This window comes from Neoarius graeffei, chromosome 6 (genome assembly GCF_027579695.1).
Source record: "Neoarius graeffei isolate fNeoGra1 chromosome 6, fNeoGra1.pri, whole genome shotgun sequence".
NCBI classification, from domain to species: Eukaryota; Metazoa; Chordata; class Actinopteri; order Siluriformes; family Ariidae; genus Neoarius; species Neoarius graeffei.
The window spans coordinates 4,469,370-4,490,296 of record NC_083574.1 but is presented as its reverse complement, the minus strand read 5'-3'; the positions used below and the strand labels follow the sequence as shown (position 1 = coordinate 4,490,296).

Sequence of the window (20,927 nt, the reverse complement as noted above, 5' to 3'; positions counted from 1 at the left end):
GAGCGATACAGCGGCGCTTCAACTTTCACGCTAATATCGTCATCAACACCATCGCGGTCATCATGTCGTACATCGCTAATTAACCGAGTTGAATTGTAACTCAGGAGCAGGTCTTGACAAGTTATTTGCTGTGAAAACAGTGAATGAGGAAAGACGAAAGACGCTGTTGCTTTTTTCTTTTTAGCCGCTAACAGTAACGTTATTACTTATTGGTACAATGGCAATGTTTACGTATATAGCTATGCTAGCAATAATAGCGTTCTTCTGTGACATCAGAGCGACATACAACCGCTAACCTCTCACAGGAAGAACAAAACGAAACGCATACACCAGCAGCTAAGGCTATGGTCACACTCCAGCTCATGATGCTTTGCAATGAGTTATTGATGAAAGTCAGGCGTTTTCGTGGTGATGAATAGCAACGTGTACTTCGTATAGGCGAGTTAAAAGTTGTGGGTGTGGTCACACACCAGGCAAACACGTGCCCCGAATAGACGTGGCCTTTTTCCTCGGAGGCATGCTTGAGGGTTTTGTCCCAATCAGCATCTGGCAGGAGATTGATCCCCAATGCTTCGCTCAGTCGATTTCAACATCAGCACCAACCAATCAGCGATGATCATGAACGTGTCATCTAACCGTCACCAAACAGTTGTTGAATATTCATGAACCTTTTGGAGAAAGATCACCGAATGTAAATGCACTCTTGAAACCTTGGCGAAGGTTAGGCAACACCTCGCCGCTGTGTCGCATCAGGGACATGGATTCAAGACAAGAGGCTTGGCGAAGTTGGCCCGAGCTTTGGGAAGTATTCCCAAACCCATCTGCGATTCTTTGCTGTTTAGTTCACCGATTAAAAACATCACCAGCAAATTTCATTGCATTTTTTTGTGCCATTTTTGGTCACTCATGAGGTGGAGACACACCCAAAAACAACTTGCGAAGCTCGGAGAACATTCATTGTGGATCGCACGATTAGTGGTGATTCGATGAATTTTTCATCGCCGAGTCTTTGCAAACAGGCGGCACGGTGGTGTAGTGGTTAGCGCTGTCGCCTCACAGCAAGAAGGTCCGGGTTCGAGCCCCGTGGCCGGCGAGGGCCTTTCTGTGCGGAGTTTGCATGTTCTCCCCGTGTCCGCGTGGGTTTCCTCCGGGTGCTCCGGTTTCCCCCACAGTCCAAAGACATGCAGGTTAGGTTAACTGGTGACTCTAAATTGAGCGTAGGTGTGAATGTGAGTGTGAATGGTTGTCTGTGTCTATGTGTCAGCCCTGTGATGACCTGGCGACTTGTCCAGGGTGTACCCCGCCTTTCGCCCGTAGTCAGCTGGGATAGGCTCCAGCTTGCCTGCGACCCTGTAGAACAGGATAAAGCGGCTACAGATAATGAGATGAGATGAGTCTTTGCAAACCCATTGTGAGCTGTAGTGTGAGCAGGGCCTCACAAATTAGCCCCATTACATCAGAAAAAAACACTTCACAAACACTTCGATATGAACACATTACACGTTTCAGAGGAAGTTTAGCTTTAAACCGAGAGACTTAACCAAGTGAGACTGTGATAAAGTGCACAGTGTCTTGATTTGCTATTTCTGTGTGTGTGTGTGTGTGTGTGTGTGTGTGTGTGTGTGAGAGAGATAGTTGTTGATGTTATATAGTACATACAGTGTCTTGCAAAAGTATTCATCCCCCTTTGTGTTTGCCCTGTTTTGTTGCATTACAAGCTGGAATTAAAATGGATTTTTGGAGGATTCGCACCATTTGATTTACACAACAATGCCTCAACTTTAAAGGTGAAAATTGTTGCTTTATTGTGACATAAACAATAATTTAGATGAAAAAAAAAACAGAAATCTGGAGTGTGCATACGTATTCACCCCCCCCACCAAAGTCAATACTTTGTAGATCCACCTTTTGCTGCAGTTACAGCAGCAAGTCTCTTGGGGTGTGTCTCTATTAGCTTAGCACATCTAGCCACTGGGATTTTTGCCCATTCCTCAAGGCAAAACTGCTCCAACTCCTTCAGGTTAGATGGGTTGCGTTGGTGTATGGCAATCAAAGTTACGCCACAGATTTTCAAGGGCTGCACTTTGATTAGGCCATTCCAAGACATTTAAATGTTTTGAGTAAACACCACAAAACAGGAAGACAAAGAAAGCACTAAAAAAAGAAAAGAAATGAATTAAAGGTCATTTCTACATGCTTATTCCCACTCTGTTGATCTTTATCATGAGAACTCCAGGTGCGTCTGCATGTCAAAGAGACGCCCAGACGGGAACCGTCAGCGCCTTCCAGGTCTTCAGAGAAGCCCAAACATATCAGCATTTCGAATGTTATATTTAATTTCTTTCATTCTTTTAGAAGTTCATGATAACTATTCTCTTCTAATTCGGCCTCATTTTCTATCAAATGTGCTTCAGAAATGAAAGGGTTACTGTCCTGAAAACATTAAAATCAAGTTATCTAGCGAGATTATATATATATAAATATTTTAAGTTCGTTTCTTAGACAAGGATATTTTTTAAGCTTGTTACCTCGTTAACAGTTTCGGCAAGAATCTCCCGCCTTCTTCAGAAACAGTCACCGAAGAAGGCGGGAGATTCTCGCTGAAACTGTTAACGAGGTAACAAGCTTAAAAAATATCCTTGTCTAAGAAACGAACTTAAAATATTTGTAATAGTTAGACATAATGAACATCCACTACGTATCTAGCGAGATTGTTTTGTTTGTTGTCTCCAGGCTGAGAAGAGTTTAGAGCTGCTCGCTCATTGGTTAGGACTTCATCGCTGAGACAGAAGGCCATGGCAGTGTATATTTATGTAGGAAGTGATTAACCAATCAGATTTTGATTTATAGTGGGAGGGACCAAAAATGTATCGCCCTCAGCCCTCTCGAAGGTCAACGTGAGCTTACTTGCAAGTCAGCAGTGAAGTCACCTTCCAGCCGGTGTAGCGTTCATCAGTAGTGTTAGCGAATGCTAATAAAGTGATCAAATCAGTGCTATCTATCAAGCGCAAGTAGCACAGACTAACAACTGAGAAACTAAAATTTCTGTCTCCAGACTCTTCTTCCACGCCGCACGCTCACTACAGTATTTTTCACTCAGACTTAAGTATTCATTTCCCTGTGTAGTTTACTGAGTTACTTTTAAAATCAGCATCGACAGCTACACACAACGGAGCGACCTGGCAGCCTGACGCTAATCCCTTACAAAATCCTTTACCCTGTTGCGTTTTTTGGTATCTGGCTCAGTTTTGGCTGAGCTCAAGTCCCAACTTTAATAGTAACAGTTCACCACTGGAGGTGCTGATGGATTGTCCGGATCCTTCACGCTGCCTGATTACGGTACGTGGCGGCAAAGGCCAAGACATGCATGACATCTCACAAGACAAAAAGAAAAAAAACAAAACAAGGCTTCAGGAGCGTGGTCTGTGAATTAAAGTGTTAAAGAATTTATATTCTCTGCTAGAAAACTGAGGAGATGATGGAGGATCACACATCATCTGCAATAAGCTGGTCAATTGCTCAGATACAAGAAATGAGACATAAGGTTGCAGGTTGAAACCAGGCATCGCTAAGTGACATGCAGTGAAAAAAAAAAAACATACGCATGCAGGAACACGTTAATTTAGCGTTATAGTTATTTAGCCGTGTTTGATAATGATCTCAATGAAAGATCTTCATTGGGATAATAAACAAATGTTGAAAATAAGTCATATTTCATCCTCAAATTTGCATTTGTCAGGAATAAAACACTTCATGTCATGCGGTTATAGGAAAATAATCAAAAATCGTGTAGTCTTCATACATGGAAGTCATTGATTTTCCTGAAATGATGCATCAGGATGTGTTTTATTCCTCTTATACAGTACAATAGCAATTTGTCACTTTTTATCTGTTTATTGTTACATCTAATGTTTGCAAAACAAGTTAGCTCCTGTTCCTGTATGTTATAGTAGCTATAAACGATCATTCCATCACCTGCCATTCTTTTTGTCACTATCTTGGAAAGGAAATACACTACCGTTCAAAAGTTTGGGGTCACTTTGAAATGTCCTTATTTTTGAAAGAAAAGCACTGTTCTTTTCAATGAAGATCACTTTAAACTAATCAGAAATCCACTCTATACATTGCTAATGTGGTAAATGACTATTCTAGCTGCAAATGTCTGGTTTTTGGTGCAATATCTCCATAGGTGTATAGAGGCCCATTTCCAGCAACTCTCACTCCAGTGTTCTAATGGTACAATGTGTTTGCTCATTGCCTCAGAAGGCTAATGGATGATTAGAAAACCCTTGTACAATCATGTTAGCACAGCTGAAAACAGTTGAGCTCTTTAGAGAAGCTATAAAACTGACCTTCCTTTGAGCAGATTGAGTTTCTGGAGCATCACATTTGTGGGGTCGATTAAATGCTCAAAATGGCCAGAAAAAAATGTCTCGACTATATTTTCTATTCATTTTACAACTTATGGTGGTAAATAAAAGTGTGACTTTTCATGGAAAACACAAAATTGTCTGGGTGACCCCAAACTTTTGAACAGTAGTGTAAATGAATGAATACAAAATGTAACAATTTTGTCCTGAAGATGTTGGAAAAACTTTACCTAAAACCTGATCCACTGGAGACTCCTTCCGTAAATGAAAAGTTAAAGAAACATCTCCTTACAATTTTTTTTTTACAATTACGTTTTTTTAATCCATTGAATTCTCCTGTGAATAAGACATTACTATGGAAACGCAATGAGCACATTAAAGCTAGACTGCCTTTCAGATTTTTCAAATGCAGGTCATTAAAAAAAAAAAAAATCCACAACATCTGATTATTTTTGTTTAGTGGACCGAAAGCTACTGAATTCGAATCACAGACTTCCAATTTTATTAGTTTTTTTTAATAGAATAATAGAATAGGGCCATGTGGCCTGAAATTCTCCGCTATTTTTTCCTGCTTCACCATGACCCAATACAAGATACTACGTCATGCATCACATCACGTGCTGGGCTTTCCCCGTTCACGCAAGGCATTGTGGGATACAAATTTGAAACAGGAGAGAAAAATGTAGGACGTGAGTGTGCAAATGAAATGTGAAAGACCGACTACAGTAACGGAAAGAAAGCGAGAAGAAAAGACGTTATGTTATATATGAAGGAAAGGAAACGCAGGACCAAACTAATAAATATCGGCGCTCAGCGAGCACCTCGGTGTGATCAGCTGTTCGTTTAGCGAAAGAATGATGTCAAAGGTAAACCTGCGCATGCGCACACACACACACGGACTTCCTCTGTCTGCTTGACTGCGCAAAGCGAGCGATTTCATGCACATTATTTGCTTTAATCCTTTCAAATTAAATAACTTCCCAGCCACAGAATGGCCTGATATTTTGTGAGATATTACAGAAATAACCATATATCACAATGACCACATTTCAGACGGAATTAAATTTCATAGATTTTATGAAATCGAAAGGCCGTCTCGCTTTAATACGGTATGAACCTGTGATTTTCAGCTGCACTTCGGTCATCGAAAATGCCATTTTCGAAAAATTAATCAACACCTTCTGACCAATCAGATTTGAGAATTCTGCAGCACTATCGTACATGATCAGGTTATCATTATGACGCGACCCATCAGAGGGATTTCCCTAAAATGCCCCCTCAGTTCATGTTCGACTCAAACCGAATGCCAGCGAACAAATGTCTTGAGACCTTACAAGCCTCCATTTCGTCTCTTCTGGGTCACGAACATTCATAACACAATGTAATGATTCATACCACAGAAAACTATAAAATGTCAAACGAGACCATCTCGTATAAAAGACTCCTCTAAAGGTTCAGGACCACAAAGCTCTTTTATGGGCTGTAAGACACCATATTTTCCCATGTTTCTTTTTTTCTTTTTCTTTTGTAAATCTCTTTTATTGAGCGCTCTCGATCCTTTCAGGGTTTGAGGCTAGTAACTGGGAACAGATGTAAATTTCAGTGGGAACTAAGTGATTATTTGTTGCGGTTTTGCTGCTGGAGTTTCTCTTCTAATTGCTGAATCACAGAACTCAGCGTGGGCATGCAGAACAGAATGGAGGCGAGCGAAACATCAACGCAAAAGACTGATGGCTCGGGTTAGAAACCAAGAAAAAAAGTCCCTTCAAAGTCCCTAAGTTGATGAATTCGCCTAGCATGGCTCCAACAACCAGAATTGGATCAGTTTGAAGACAATAAATTTCAAAAATAAACGACCAAATGGTTTGACATGGTTACTATGGTAACAAATTAGTTATGACCGAGTAAATCAGAGATATAACTCTGTGGTCATTGCACGTCGTCAGTGCTAGCAACCATCATTATTGCGGCTTAATGAGATAAAGTGTGGCACTTTCAGATTTTTGGCTCACAGCTATCAGACCGTCAGGGCGGTACAGCGCTAATGCTGCTCAGACTTGTGCACCGCACCATTTATTTCCTCGTGATAAAACTGTTAGCACTGGCTAATAGCGCAGCATCTTGCTGCCAAACCCTCATTCTGCCTGAAAGCCATCGTTGTTCCTTTGCCATTTTCTTTCTTTCCAGCAGCACGGAAACTGCTCCACAGTGGCTCATTGGGATAATATCGAGCCATGCTAATGCTAATATGTAGCAATTTGTTGTTGAGTGACCTGAAAAGCTCAAGATTTTTTTTCGGTAGCATTTGTGAAAGTCACCTCTCATGTGTGAAGTAATATTTTAGAGACTATTAAGAAGATCCTTCATCATTTCACCTGTTTATAGATTTTGTTAATACAACTATACAACTAATCTTAGCACTTTAGAACTTTATATTCAAACTCTTTAGCTTACCTGTGTTTTGTTTTAAACATGAGGTATTGTCACAACACAGCATGGAACCTGGAACAGGAACCTGGATGTAGATTTCAGATTTCAATCCCTAATGAACATCCCAGAGGTGACATCTGTGACGCAACCTCCCTGAGACGACACAAGGAAGAAATCTTGACCCAAAATGGAACCCATCACCTCCTGGGGACTCTTCGATTCAGTTGTGTATTCCTAATTAGTGACTTTAAAATGGATATGACATGAAATATGACATGACTTGTGGACATACTCGGCCTCTCACACTGGACTCTTACTTTCCCAGTCTGTAAAGGACATAGAAAGAAAACAGACCAGTTACAAAAGACCGGTGCATGTTTCTTACCTAGAACCTCCTCTCGTTTTTTCCCCCACCCTTCATTAGCGTATGACCTCCAATCGCAATCTGAATCAAGAAGATGCAGCCGTGCCAACTCTATTGAACTTGTTCACCAGTCCACAAACACTGTACTGGATACTGTAGCAAATTCCGCCTTTTGGACTAAACCCCAGTTCGCCTGCATGACCAGTCAAAGCCCTCAGGGAACATGAGCCGCTCAGCTAACGTTAACATTCTCTCCATGATGTTAAATTTTGAAAACATGTAGCTTGACATATGCAGTTTGCTTGGCTACATTATCTGAACAGTATTGGAGTAATTAGCAACTCCCTGGCAATCGGCAATAGCAGCAGCAATAGGCTTCTCAATAATTTGCAGTACATTTAGACCAGAGATAGTCTCATCTCATTATCTCTAGCCGCTTTATCCTGTTCTACAGGGTCGCAGGCAAGCTGGAGCCTATCCCAGCTGACTACGGGTGAAAGGCGGGGTACACCCTGGAAAAGTCGCCAGGTCATCACAGGGCCGACACATAGACACAGACAACCATTCACACTCACATTCACACCTACGCTCAATTTAGAGTCACCAGTTAACCTAACCTGCATGTCTTTGGACTGTGGGGGAAACCGGAGCACCCGGAGGAAACCCACGCGGACACGGGGAGAACATGCAAACTCCGCACAGAAAGGCCCTCGCCGGCCACGGGGCTCGAACCCGGACCTTCTTGCTGTGAGGGGACAGCGCTAACCACTACACCACCGTGCCGCCACCAGAAATAGTGCTAGCGTCTTTTGTGTCTTGACCCTGAGAGTTGTTGAAGTAAGCTGGTACTGTTATAACAACCTTTCTGACAGACTTTCCAAGGTAGGCTTCAGCAATTTCCTTCATATTCACCAACACCATGGAGGAGATTTCCTCAGGGTAGACATTTTTGGACTCTCCTTTGTATTCTACCTCTACCTTGGGACGTCCACCATCACTGACGACCTTGAAAGGCCAATGTTTCATGTCAGACTGAACGATGGAATCGTCAAACTTTCTGCCAGTCAGATGTTTGGCATGTTGGTGGGGTTCATGGCCACTTGGTTCTTGGCTGCATCACCAATCAGCCTTTCAGTATCAGTGAAAGCCATGTAACTTGGTGTGTGGTCCTGTTTCCTTGGTCATTGGTAAGAATTTCAACTTTGCCATGCTGGAAGACTCCAACACAGGAGTAGGTGGTCTTTAGATGAATGCCAACAGCTGGTCCGTTAGACATGATTACAAAATTAGCAGGAGCCAATGGACGCTGAAGCTGTACTCAGACGGTACCTGTCTGTTGGATGATTTTGCTCAATTTGTCAACCACCATGCACTGAGGTGACTCCCGTAAGCACTAATCATCACCCAGGGTTCTTTTGCACCTCTTCAGGCTGTTAGCTGTTGCTAGTTCAGGTTAGCTTGGCAAGTTAGCTTAGCCGGTTTTGGTTTATGTGACCGAGCACACAAACTGTGGGAATATTAAATGGAAATAGTTTCAGGAATATTTGTTTCAATAATTCCATGGGTGTGGATGGAATTCTGGTTTAAGGATGCGAGCCAATCAGAGTGAAGTGATTTGCATATTTAATGTCTAAAGGTACAGTCGAAAAATCAGCCTGGTTTTTACTGTAGGGTTTTCATATCATGCGAAAAAAAAGAACCAAGGCTTTTTTTTTTCTTCAATTAAAAAATTTGCAAAATTTATGAAAGCATGTCAGGGAATAATATGAGGTCTGAATACTGATATAAACAATTTCACAAACTTAGAACATGTCTGAATAAGGCCCCTTGTGAACGAGAGTCCTGAGATGAGCAACAGGACGGTCCTTATGATCTCAACAGCAGCTTTTAGGTACAAATCTACAGAATCCACATGCGATTAAACACTGAAGTAAGACCGAGACTTGGTAATCAACTATCTTTCTACTTTTTTTTGGTATGTTGTGTTTGTTTAACTGCTGTTGGTTTTAACACCCATTCTTTTAGCTGATCATTCTGCCTTTAAACACTCTTGAACACCCACAGTGTGCTTTATCAACTGTTTTCTCCGTACGTCCTTTGTTGTCTCACACACACACCAAGGCAGCGAAGCACACACTTTCACTAACCTCAGTCTCTTACATTACAACAGGAGCCAATTTCCCGCTAAATGTCATTACAATGTTTTTTTTTTTTTTTTCTTGAGTACACTGGCAAAGTAGCATCATTAATTGTGTTTGGTTTGGGGCAGATAATTTCCCTCAGTTAAGCAGCCTGTAAAAACACATCGCTGCGAGTGTAATTACAATCTCAGGCAGCGGCACAGAGGCAAATTTATCTCTCACTCAAATGATATTACGAGGCCACAGAGAGCTGTGCATCACACACAATCCGGCTCACTGTGAAGAACTGTGTGTACGCCACCGTCGTGTCCATGAGCTCGGCATGAGGACTGTACGGCTGTCCTGCTAGATAGCGGTGACATCACTCTCTCTCTTTCTCTCTCTCTCTTTCTCTCTCTCTGTCTCTCTCTTGATAGAACCGAGTGCAGGTCATTGTGTTAGCATAAATTATTAAAAAAATACATTGAAAAATAGTACACAAGTAAATATGTGTGGCATAATAATACTGTATGTGTGAAACACACATGGAAATAAACTGTGTTTAAATGTTACATGTGGAAAAATAACACACAAGGTTCGATAAGCGTTCTTTTAAAGGTTCCGTGTAGAACCAAAGTGGTCCTCTATCAGCCATTGTTCCAGCGTAAGAGCAAGCTTGATAATTATCAAAGTATCCAACTGTAAAATCCCACCCCCTCACTTCAGCCCTCCCTCCAAAGCCAGTCCTCCAAAACACATGAACGTGCACTGCCTGACCACTGCCTGATTACTGCCTGATTAATGCCTGACCACTGCCTGACCACTGTCTGATTACTGCCTGACCACTGCCTGACTACTACTGCCTGACCACTGCCTGACTACTACTGCCTGATTACTGCCTGACCACTGCCTGACTACTACTGCCTGACCACTGCTTGATTTCTGCCCTGACCACTGCCTGATTTCTGCCTGACCACTGCCTGATTTCTGCCTGACCACTGCCTGATTACTGCCTGATTTCTGCCTGACCACTGCCTGATTACTCCCTGACCACTGCCTGATTACTGCCTGACCACTGCCTGATTACTTCCTGATTACTGCCTGACCACTGCCTGATTAATGCCTGACCACTGCCTGACTACTACTGCCTGACCACTGCCTGACCACTGCCTGACTACTACTGCCTGACCACTGCCTGACCACTGCCTGATTACTGCCTGACCACTGCCTGACTACTACTGCCTGACCACTGCCTGATTTCTGCCCTGACCACTGCCTGACCACTGCCTGATTTCTGCCTGACCACTGCCTGATTTCTGCCTGACCACTGCCTGATTTCTGCCTGACCACTGCCTGATTTCTGCCTGACCACTGCCTGACCACTGCCTGATTACTGCCTGACCACTGCCTGATTACTGCCTGACCACTGCCTGATTACTGCCTGATTACTGCCTGACCACTGCCTGATTAATGCCTGACCACTGCCTGACTACTACTGCCTGACCACTGCCTGACCACTGCCTGACTACTACTGCCTGACCACTGCCTGACCACTGCCTGATTACTGCCTGACCACTGCCTGACTACTACTGCCTGACCACTGCCTGATTTCTGCCCTGACCACTGCCTGATTTCTGCCTGACCACTGCCTGACTACTACTGCCTGACCACTGCCTGATTTCTGCCCTGACCACTGCCTGACCACTGCCTGATTTGTGCCTGACCACTGCCTGATTTCTGCCTGACCACTGCCTGATTTCTGCCTGACCACTGCCTGATTACTGCCTGATTTCTGCCTGACCACTGCCTGATTTCTGCCCCGACCACTGCCTGATTTCTGCCTGACCACTGCCTGATTTCTGCCTGACCACTGCCTGACCACTGCCTGATTACTGCCTGACCACTGCCTGATTACTGCCTGACCACTGCCTGATTACTGCCTGACCACTGCCTGACTACTACTGCCTGACCACTGCCTGATTACTGCCTGACTTCTGCCTGATTACTGCCTGACTTCTACCTGACCACTGCCTGATTAATGCCTGACCACTGCCTGATTAATGCCTGACCACTGCTTGATTACTGCCTGATTAATGCCTGACCACTGCCTGATTTCTGCCTGACCACTGCCTGATTACTACCTGACTACTGCCTGACCACTGCTTGATTACTGCCTGATTATTGCCTGACCACTGCCTGATTTCTGCCTGACCACTGCCTGATTTCTGCCTGACCACTGCCTGATTACTGCCTGTCCACTGCCTGATTACTACCTGACCACTGCCTGATTACTACCTGACCACTGCCTGACAAGAAAGAGTGTTGGGGAGGAGCTTAGTATAGCACATCATTATCTTATCCAACTACCTCATCCCTCATTCACATGTAAGAAAAAAAAAACTAACGTTATCATTATCAATGTAAACAATGAACATGCCAATTGTTAGCACGCATAGCTTTTGATTAGCTTGCTAGCTTTAGCAAAAATGTCTGTCATCCTTGTGGAAGATTGCAATCATGTGCAGGGGCAGCGTGCACACAGGTACACAGTCAGGCCATTCAGTCATTTCATTTGGACGGAATAAAATGATTAGATGGGATTTTTACAACCCTGTGACTGTCACAGATGACATTTTTATTGCATTTGATTTTTCATTGCTGTTGGGGTTTCAAGAAATAAAACAAAAAATGCTTCGAGAATAAATTACTTATTCAAGCTTTAAGTGCATAGTCATGAAGCAAATTAATCTTTTTCTCTTTAGTGACACAGTGTCATTAAGAGGAACTCTCGCATTGGAGCTTTTTTTTTTAAATCTGAATCATTTTAGCTGAATTAATCTGAATTAGTATTGTCTCGATTTTTTTATATAAACTAATTTTATGTGAATTGTTTTAATTTGAATTATTTTTGGCTGAAAGATTTTTATCTGATTCATTTTTACCTGAATCATTATTAGTTTAATTGCTTTTATCTGAATCAATCTTATCTGAATTGATTGTATACGAATCATTTTCATCTGAATCATATCTATCTGGGGTGGGTTTCCCAAAAACCTCTTAACATTAAGAGCATCTTAACTAGGAGAGAGTGTGTTCATTGTGATGCTCGCTCTACCATTTAACAATGATCTTTGTGCTACGATGCTTTTGGGAAACTCAGGCCTGATTGTTTTCACCTGAATTATTTTTAGCTAAATCATTTTTATCTGATTCATTTATCTGAATCATTATTCACTGATTCATTTTTTAAAATCTGAATCACTTTTATCTGAATCAATTTTATATGAATCGTTTTCATCTGAATTCTTTTGAGCTAAATCATTTTTATATGATTCATTTTTATCTGAATCATTATTAGTTGAATTTATTTTTATCTGAATCAATTTTATCAGAAATGTTTTTAGCTGGATCACATTTATCTGAATCATTTCCCGCTCTTTAGTCACGAGCGACCTTGATGCGCCCACCGGACGCGGTCTCGGTGTCAGTGCTGCTCATCCGCCCACGTGGCTGGAAGTGGATGTGGGATGCTGGGTTCTATGGTATATTTGGATGTTTGCATCCATGTGATCTGGGCTCATGTTTTCAGCTTCGGGCTCGGGGAAATGGGATTGTGGCCTGATTTCCTGTGTGAGGGCTAAAATAGACACACGCACAGTGGAGAGCCTTTCAGGCTCGGCTATTTACAGATCACACACACTGTGTACACGGCGGGCCAAGGAGATGCGCGATTATACTCCTTTACACATGGTGGAGGGCGAGATCTAGGTGGGCTGTGTGTGTTACACTTTTACACATAAACTACAAATACGTGGGTCGAACGTGAGACGTCAGGAAACCGATTAACGTACGAATGTCATGTCGTGTCGTTCCAGAAAGATGTTTTTCAGGCTCAAAGGTCATAAGTGATTGTAGATTAACAATGTTGTCAAATATTTCAATGATTTTACCGCCATTTGCGCATTTTGAGCTTTTTCTGTTACAGTTGCAAGGCTTAAACAGGAAGTTCAACTTTTGAAAGACATCGTGTCCTGTTTATGTCTCTGACACACAAATGCTTGTGTTTTCAGGACGTCCCAAGATGGAGCCGGAGCTGGTGATACAGTGGTGCTTGAAAGTTTGTGAACCCTTTAGAATTTTCTATATTTCTGCATAACTATTACCTAAAACATCATCAGAGTTTCACGCAAGTCCGAAAAGTAGATAAAGAGAACCCAGTTAAACAAATGAGACAAAAATATTATACTTGGTCATTTATTTATTGAGGAAAATGATCCAATATTACATATCTGTGAGCGGCAAAAGTATGTGAACCTTTGCTTTCAGTATCTGGTGTGACCCCCTTGTGCAGCAATAACTGCAACTAAACGTTTGCGGTAACTGTTGATCAGTCCTGCACACCGGCTTGGAGGAATTTTAGCCCGTTCCTCCGTACAGAACAGCTTCAGCTCTGGAATGTTGGTGGGTTTCCTCACATGAACTGCTCGCTTCAGGTCCTTCCACAACATTTCCATTGGATTAAGGTCAGGACTTTGACTTGGCCATTCCAAAACATTAACTTTATTCTTCTTTAACCATTCTTTGGTAGAACAACTTGTGTGCTTAGGGTCGTTGTCTTGCTGCATGACCCACCTTTTCTTGAGAGTCAGTTCATGGACAGATGTCCTGACATTTTCCTTTAGAATTCACTGGTGTAATTTAGAATGCATTGTTCCATCAATGATGGCAAGCCGTCCTGGCCCAGATGCAGCAGAACAGGCCCAAACCATGATACTACCACCACCATGTTTCACAGATGGGATAAGGTTCTTATGCTGGAATGCAGTGTTTTCCTTTGTCCAAACATAACGCTTCTCATTTAAAGCAAAAAGTTCTATTTTGGTCTCATCCATCCACAAAACATTTTTCCAATAGCCTTCTGGCTTGTCCACGTGATCTTTAGCAAACTGCAGATGAGCAGCAGTGTTCTTTTTGGAGAGCAGTGGCTTTCTCCTTGCAACCCTGCCATGCACACCATTGTTGTTTAGTGTTCTCCGGATGGTGGACTCATGAACATTAACATTAGCCAATGTGAGAGAGGCCTTCAGTTGCTTAGAAGTTACCCTGGGGTCCTTTGTGACCTCGCTGACTATTACACGCCTTACTCTTGGAGTGATCTTTATTGGTCAACCACCCCTGAGGAGGATAACAATGGTCTTGAATTTCCTCCATTTGTACACAATCTGTCTGACTGTGGATTGGTGGAGTCCAAACTCTTTAGAGATGGTTTTGTAACCTTTTCCAGCCTGATGAGCATCAACAACGCTTTTTCTGAGGTCCTCAGAAATCTCCTTTGTTCGTGCCATGATACACTTCCACAAACATGTGTTGTGAAGATCAGACTTTGATAGATCCCTGTTCTTTAAATAAAACAGGGTGCCCACTCACACCTGATTGTCATCCCATTGATTGAAAACACCAGACTCTAATTTCACCTTCAAATTAACTGCTAATCCTAGAGGTTCACATACTTTTGCCACTCACAGATATGTAATATTGGATCATTTTCCTCAATAAATAAATGAGCAAGTATAATATTTTTGTCTCATTTGTTTAACTGGGTTCTCTTTATCTACTTTTAGGACTTGTGTGAAAATCTGATGATGTTTTAGGTCATATTTATGCAGAAATATAGAACATTCTAAAGGGTTCACAAACTTTCAAGCACCACTGTACACACTGAATCTTCTTAATGTTCCGAAGAAGGTTTGTTGAAGTTGAGTGCAAACGTTTGCATCCCGCATGTTTTCCTGAATGGAAAAAGGAAAAGAAAATGCCTGTCCTGGTGATTGTTTATCGCTGCTATCATGTAAATGATGGCAGGAACTGACCTTGAAATTATGTAAATGCCTCTCAAAGCAGGCGTAACGTGTGATCGTTGGGAAATCGCTGCGGTATAACAGGAATAAAACACTCCAGCTGGGACATGCAGTCATAGGAAAATAATCAACTTCAGGGAGCTGAGAAAAACTGTTCGAGTTGTTTATTTACAAGGTATGAGGTGTCTTCAGTGTGTGTGTGTGTGTGTGTGGGAGGAGAGTTCATCACTCAGCAGTGTTGGTCAGTATGAAGTAAGAGCAGTGAAAGTGTTGACCACAAACACATCAATCTCACACCATTGACTCCAGCACTTTCTGCAAACAAGCCCCAGACTGAGACACTGTCACACTCCTGCATCAGTTACAGATAGTTTCTTAGACACGTACACACATGTACACACACACACACACACACACACACACACACACACACACACACACACTTGACCTCACCGAAGTTCAGGAAAGCATGTGCACAGTGACAGGAAATGAACCTGTGTCTCTATATTTCTGTCTTTCTTCCTGCTGTTCTTTCCTTCTTGTCTTTTGTTCTTTAACTCATAAAATGTAAAAAAAAAAAAAAAAAAAACATCTAAAATGCATAAATTACAGAAATTGTCCTCTGCTTATATTTCTGGCTCACATAGTTTGACCCAAAAAAAAAAAAGGCTTTCATGAGAAGCAGTCACTTCACGTTAATTTGAAATGATTTAAGCTGAACATGAAAGCAGCACTGCTCTCTCTCTCTCTCTCTCTCTCTCTCTCTCTCAGGAGAACCTCTTTCTGAAAAAAGGAGTGCAGAATTCCATCCTTCCATCTTTCCTTCCTCTTTGTCTCGGCTCTTTATCAGACTGGAATGCAGATCAGACTAGTTTTGACCCCCGGAGGATTCTGTTACAGTCGGACATCTGAAAACGATGGCGGGCTTCACACACACACACACACACACACACACATAGTGTCTAACACAGGAATTTGAAATATGTGTTTCAAATACAAAGCATGTTTTTATGATTTTACAAACTGTGTTTGATCTAGAATGAAAAAAATAAGATCTGTGACTTGTATTAAAATGCCTTTGTGTTTTTTATAAAATGGTGACTTTAAGAAAATTGATGGTTTGGAGCCTGCACACGGCTCAAAGCCGCGCTTTGGCTCGAAGCAAAGTCATTTTGTGAACAGTTCATGAAGAGCACGGCACCTTCTCTTTCTTACAGGTTTATAAACAGTGCAGCTGCTTGACTTCATGAGCAGCTCGAGAACAGCACCGTCCTGTGAACAGTTCATGAACGTTATAGCAGCTTGTCTTTCTGACATTTTAGTTTGGTTGTGAACTACCCCAATTTGTGAACAGCACAAGAACAGCTCAGCACCTTCCGATTGTGAACAGTTTATTTTGAACTTCTCTTTCTACATGCGAACAGTTCATGAACAGTTCAATAGTTTTTGTTTGTGACATTGTTATGAACAGCCAAACCATTCCTGTTTGTTTCCTGTCTGTGAACAAAGCACGACCATATGAACAGTTCAGAAACAGTGAATCGGTTTTTGTTTGCCGATTGTTTACAAGCAACTGAACAATTTCTCTTTTTGCGAAAAGCTTATCAACAGTGGAATCCTATGAACAGTTCATGAACAGTGCACTAGTTCCTGTTAGCGATTTTGCCAAGAACAGTCAAACCATCCTTGCTTGCGAACAGCTCATAAATAAGCACAGCGACTTTTGTTTGTGAGCATTCCATGAACAATGCAATCCTGAGAACAGTTAAAAAAACAGTGTAGCAGCTGTGGATTCTGAGTTATTTATAAACAGATTCTGTTTGCAAACAGCTCATGAACAAATGCAGCAGGTTTTTTTGTGAACAGCTTATGAACAACAAAATCATGCAAACAGTTCATGACAGTGCATTAGTTCATGGTTGCGTTATTGCTATGAACAGCTAAACAATTCCTATTCGTGCTCTGTCAGTGAACAATGCAATCCTGGGAACAGTTCATGAACAGTGTATTGTTATTTGTTTGTGGATTGTTTACGAACAGCTGAGCTATTCATGTTGGTGAACAGCTCAGAAACAATCACAACAGCTTCCATTGTGAGCAGTTCACGAACAGTGTCCCAACTGTGGTTTGCGAATTATTTACAAACAGCCGGACTGTTTCTGTTTGCAAACAGCTCATGAACAAATGCACAAGCTTCTGTTTCTGAACAGCTTATGAACAAAAAAAATCATGTGAACAGTTAATGACACAGCACATTAGTTTCTGTTTGCAATGCTGTTATGAACAGCCAAACTATTCCTCTTTGTGAACAGCACAAGCACAGCTCAGCACCTTCTGATTGTGAACAGTTTTTAAGAACTTGTCTCATTCTGTATGCAAACAGTTCACAAAAAGTGCATTAGTTCTTGTTTGTGATACTGTGATGAACAGCCAAACTATTCCTATTCACGTCCTGTCAGTGAACAATGCAATCCTGGTAACAGTTCACAAACAATGTATTGTTTTTTGTTTGTCTGTTTGTTTGTTTATGAACAGCTGGACTATTTCTGTTTGTGAACAGCTCATGAACAAACACAATAACTAACATTTGTGAACAGACCACAAACAAAGCAATCCTCAGAACAGTTCACGAACAGTGTAGCAGCTGTGGTTTGTGAATTATTTATAAACAGCCCGGCTGTTTCTGTTTGCAAACAGCTCATGAATAAATGCAAGAGCTTTTGTTTGTGAACAACTTATGAACAACACAATCATGTGACGGTTCACGATACAGTGCTGTAGTTTCCGTTTGCCATGTTGTTATGAACAGCCAAACTATTCCTCTTTGTGAACAGCATAAGAACAGCTCAGCACCTTCTGATCGTTTATTAACAGTTTATTAAGAACTTGTCTCTTTCTATATGCGAACAGTTCACGAACAGTGCAGTAGGTCATGTATGCAATATTGTTATGAACAGCCAAACAATTGCTGGTCACAACATGCCAGTGAGCAACTCAATCCTGGAAACAGTTCACGAACAATGTATCTTTTTTTGCGGATTGTTTATGATCAAACTATTTCTGTTTGCGAACAGCTCATGAGCAAACACAAGAGCTTCTGTTTTGTGAACAGTCCACGAAAAGCGCAAAACTCAGAACAGTACGAACAGTGTAGCGGGCTTTGTTTTGCAAATTGTTTCTGAACAGCCAAACGGTCTGTGTTTGTGAGCAGCTCATGGTCGAATCCGCTTGCGGTCAGTTCACGAACAGCATAGCATGGTTTGTTTGTGAACAGGTCATGATCAGTTCAACTGAACAGTTCACGATCAGTCAACAGACAATGCAACTTCTTAAACAGTTGATGGACAGCATGGAAACAGTGCAACTCTGAACAGTCATAGAACAGGCTGGGAAGAGTTCATGAAGAGTGCAGCAGTTTCTGTATGTGAACAGCTTCTGAATTGTGCAGCACTTTTCATTAATAAACTGCTCATAGACAGAACATGACGGGGGCCTGCTCACTAAAATATTCTTTACTCAACAGTTGTCTCTTCATCCACAGACTCTCTCTCTCTCTCTCTCTCTCTCTCTCTCTGTCTGGTTTGTTTTTCCTCTCCTCTCCCCTGCTGAACCGTGACATGCCTTTTGCAGCAAGCTTGAAACACATCTCGCTCTGGCTCTTCATGCAGCTATTCACCTGGGGTTAGAGGGGATTTGTAAACACTCATGGCATGCGAGTGCTTTAAGTGCATTACACAGCTGATCGAGTGGCGCCTTTTCGACACGCCGGGGCACTCCAGAGAGCGTGGAGGTAGTGCACATGTCAGGTCTGGGACTGTTCGGCAGAGTTTAAAGGTACGGTACACGACGGAGATCCTGTCGTCTGTGCTCGCACATGGAACAGATCTCAGCTTGGGATTAGTCAGAAGAGCAGCACGAATAATGGGCTCCACACTAACACACATACACACAGAGGGGGATTGTCTGAAGGACAGCAGTGCAGTTTCGTTGTCCTTGCTGAGGAGCACCGGATTGTCAGGGTTTAAATATTTTTTTCACACTAACGAGGATCCTGAGATCACAAACAGAGAAGTCTGAGGTTTGATATTAGTTCAGGATCAACAACAAGGAACTGAAAGATGGATCTGGTTTCAATGACAGCTGAAGATTTATACTGAAGCAACTGCTGGTGACAGGAAGTGGGCGGGGCTTCCATGCTTGACTTCATGTAAATTAGAAGTGAAGTGATTTGGTGATGGGACAGAGGAAGAGCGTTTTGTGCCGGGTTTCCGATGAAGTTTTTCTGCGAAATAGAAAAGGTATTTAAAAAATGTCAGCAACACAATTGCGGATGGTCTCAGTTTCCATTCAGTGATGTCACACGATTAAATCTGGATTTTTTTATTCCTCTCTTAAAGCGAGACGGCCTTTCGATTTCATAAAATCAGTGAAATTTAGTTCTGTCTGAAATGTGGTGATTGTGATATATGTTTATTTCTGTAATATCTCACAAAATATCAGGCCGTTCTGTGGCTGGGAAGTTATTTAATTTGAGGGGATTAAAGCAAATAATGTGCATGAAATCGCTCGCTTCGCGCAGTCAAGCAGACAGAGGAAGTCCGTGTGTGTGCGCATGCGCAGGTTTACCTTTGACATCATTCTGTCGCTAAACGAACAGCTGATCACACCGAGGTGCTCGCTGAGCGCCCATATTTATTAGTTTGGTCCTGCGTTTCCTTTCCTTCGTATATAACATAACGTCTTTTCTTATCGCTTTCTTTCCGTTACTGTAGTCGCTCTTTCACGTTTCATTCGCACACTCACGTCCTCCATTTTTCTCTCCTGTTTCAAATTTGTATCCCACAATGCCTTGCGTGAACGGGGAAAGCCCACCACGGGATGTGATGCATGACATAGTATCTTGAACTGGGTCATGGTGAAGCAGGAAAAAATAGCGGGGAATTTAGGGCCACATGGCTCGAAATTCATTAATTGTTCTATTTTTAAAATAAACAAATAAAATTTGAAGTCTGTGATTCGAATTCAGTAGCTTTTGATCCACTAAACAAAAATAATCAGGTGTTGGGGAAAATTCTTTTTATGACCTGAAAAATCTGAAAGGCAGCCTAGCTTTAAACAGCACTCTTTTTTCATTAAGACAGCGTTTCTATTTGTTCTTCATATCATAATATTTGCAAGGCTTTTTTTTTCTTTTTTCTTCTTTTTTTTAACCCATGTCTTTCCACTGTTACCTTTCATTCATCCGTAATTAAGCAGGTTAACCTTTGTGGAAACGTAGCTAATGTTCGAAGCGCAGTTTCACCTTCTTTACACTGATAAATTAATAAATTTACGCTCATAAAACTGACATGAAACATTGCAAAAATAGTATCTCAACGATGTCTGATATGTGTTTAAACTGTGGTTTGGTAAACAGTATGTTCTCTAGCTAGCTTGAGTGGATATTGCACTAGCCTGGCACGACCAATGAAATAATGGCACCAAGCAGTGAGCTATAGATAGGCCACACCCACTAGCAAACCTCTATGGCAGTAAAAAAAAAAACATCTTATATGAGAACGTTCAGGGAGTACAAGTAGCAGAATCACAGGGACAAGGTTATAAAATGTGCTTTTTTGTGCTTTTAACACACACACACACACACACACACACACGGAATCAAGACCCTTCAATTCATTAAACAGATGCTTATGCCAGAGAGAGAGAGAGAGAGAGAGAGAGAGAGAAGGGTTTTACTCAAGGTGAAGAGCTGGACATCATGTGCATATTTAACAGCTGAATATTG

The 20,927-nt window shown here is 41.9% G+C and overlaps 1 protein-coding gene and 1 pseudogene across 2 annotated transcripts in view; both read right to left on the bottom strand.

Moving 5' to 3' along the window:
• mafa (MAF bZIP transcription factor a) overlaps positions 1-20,927 on the bottom strand; it is a 99,707-nt gene that overhangs the window by 33,039 nt on the left and 45,741 nt on the right. The gene's annotated exons all lie outside the window — the stretch shown is intronic.
• LOC132887633 (heat shock cognate 71 kDa protein-like) lies at positions 7,471-8,440 on the bottom strand (annotated as a pseudogene).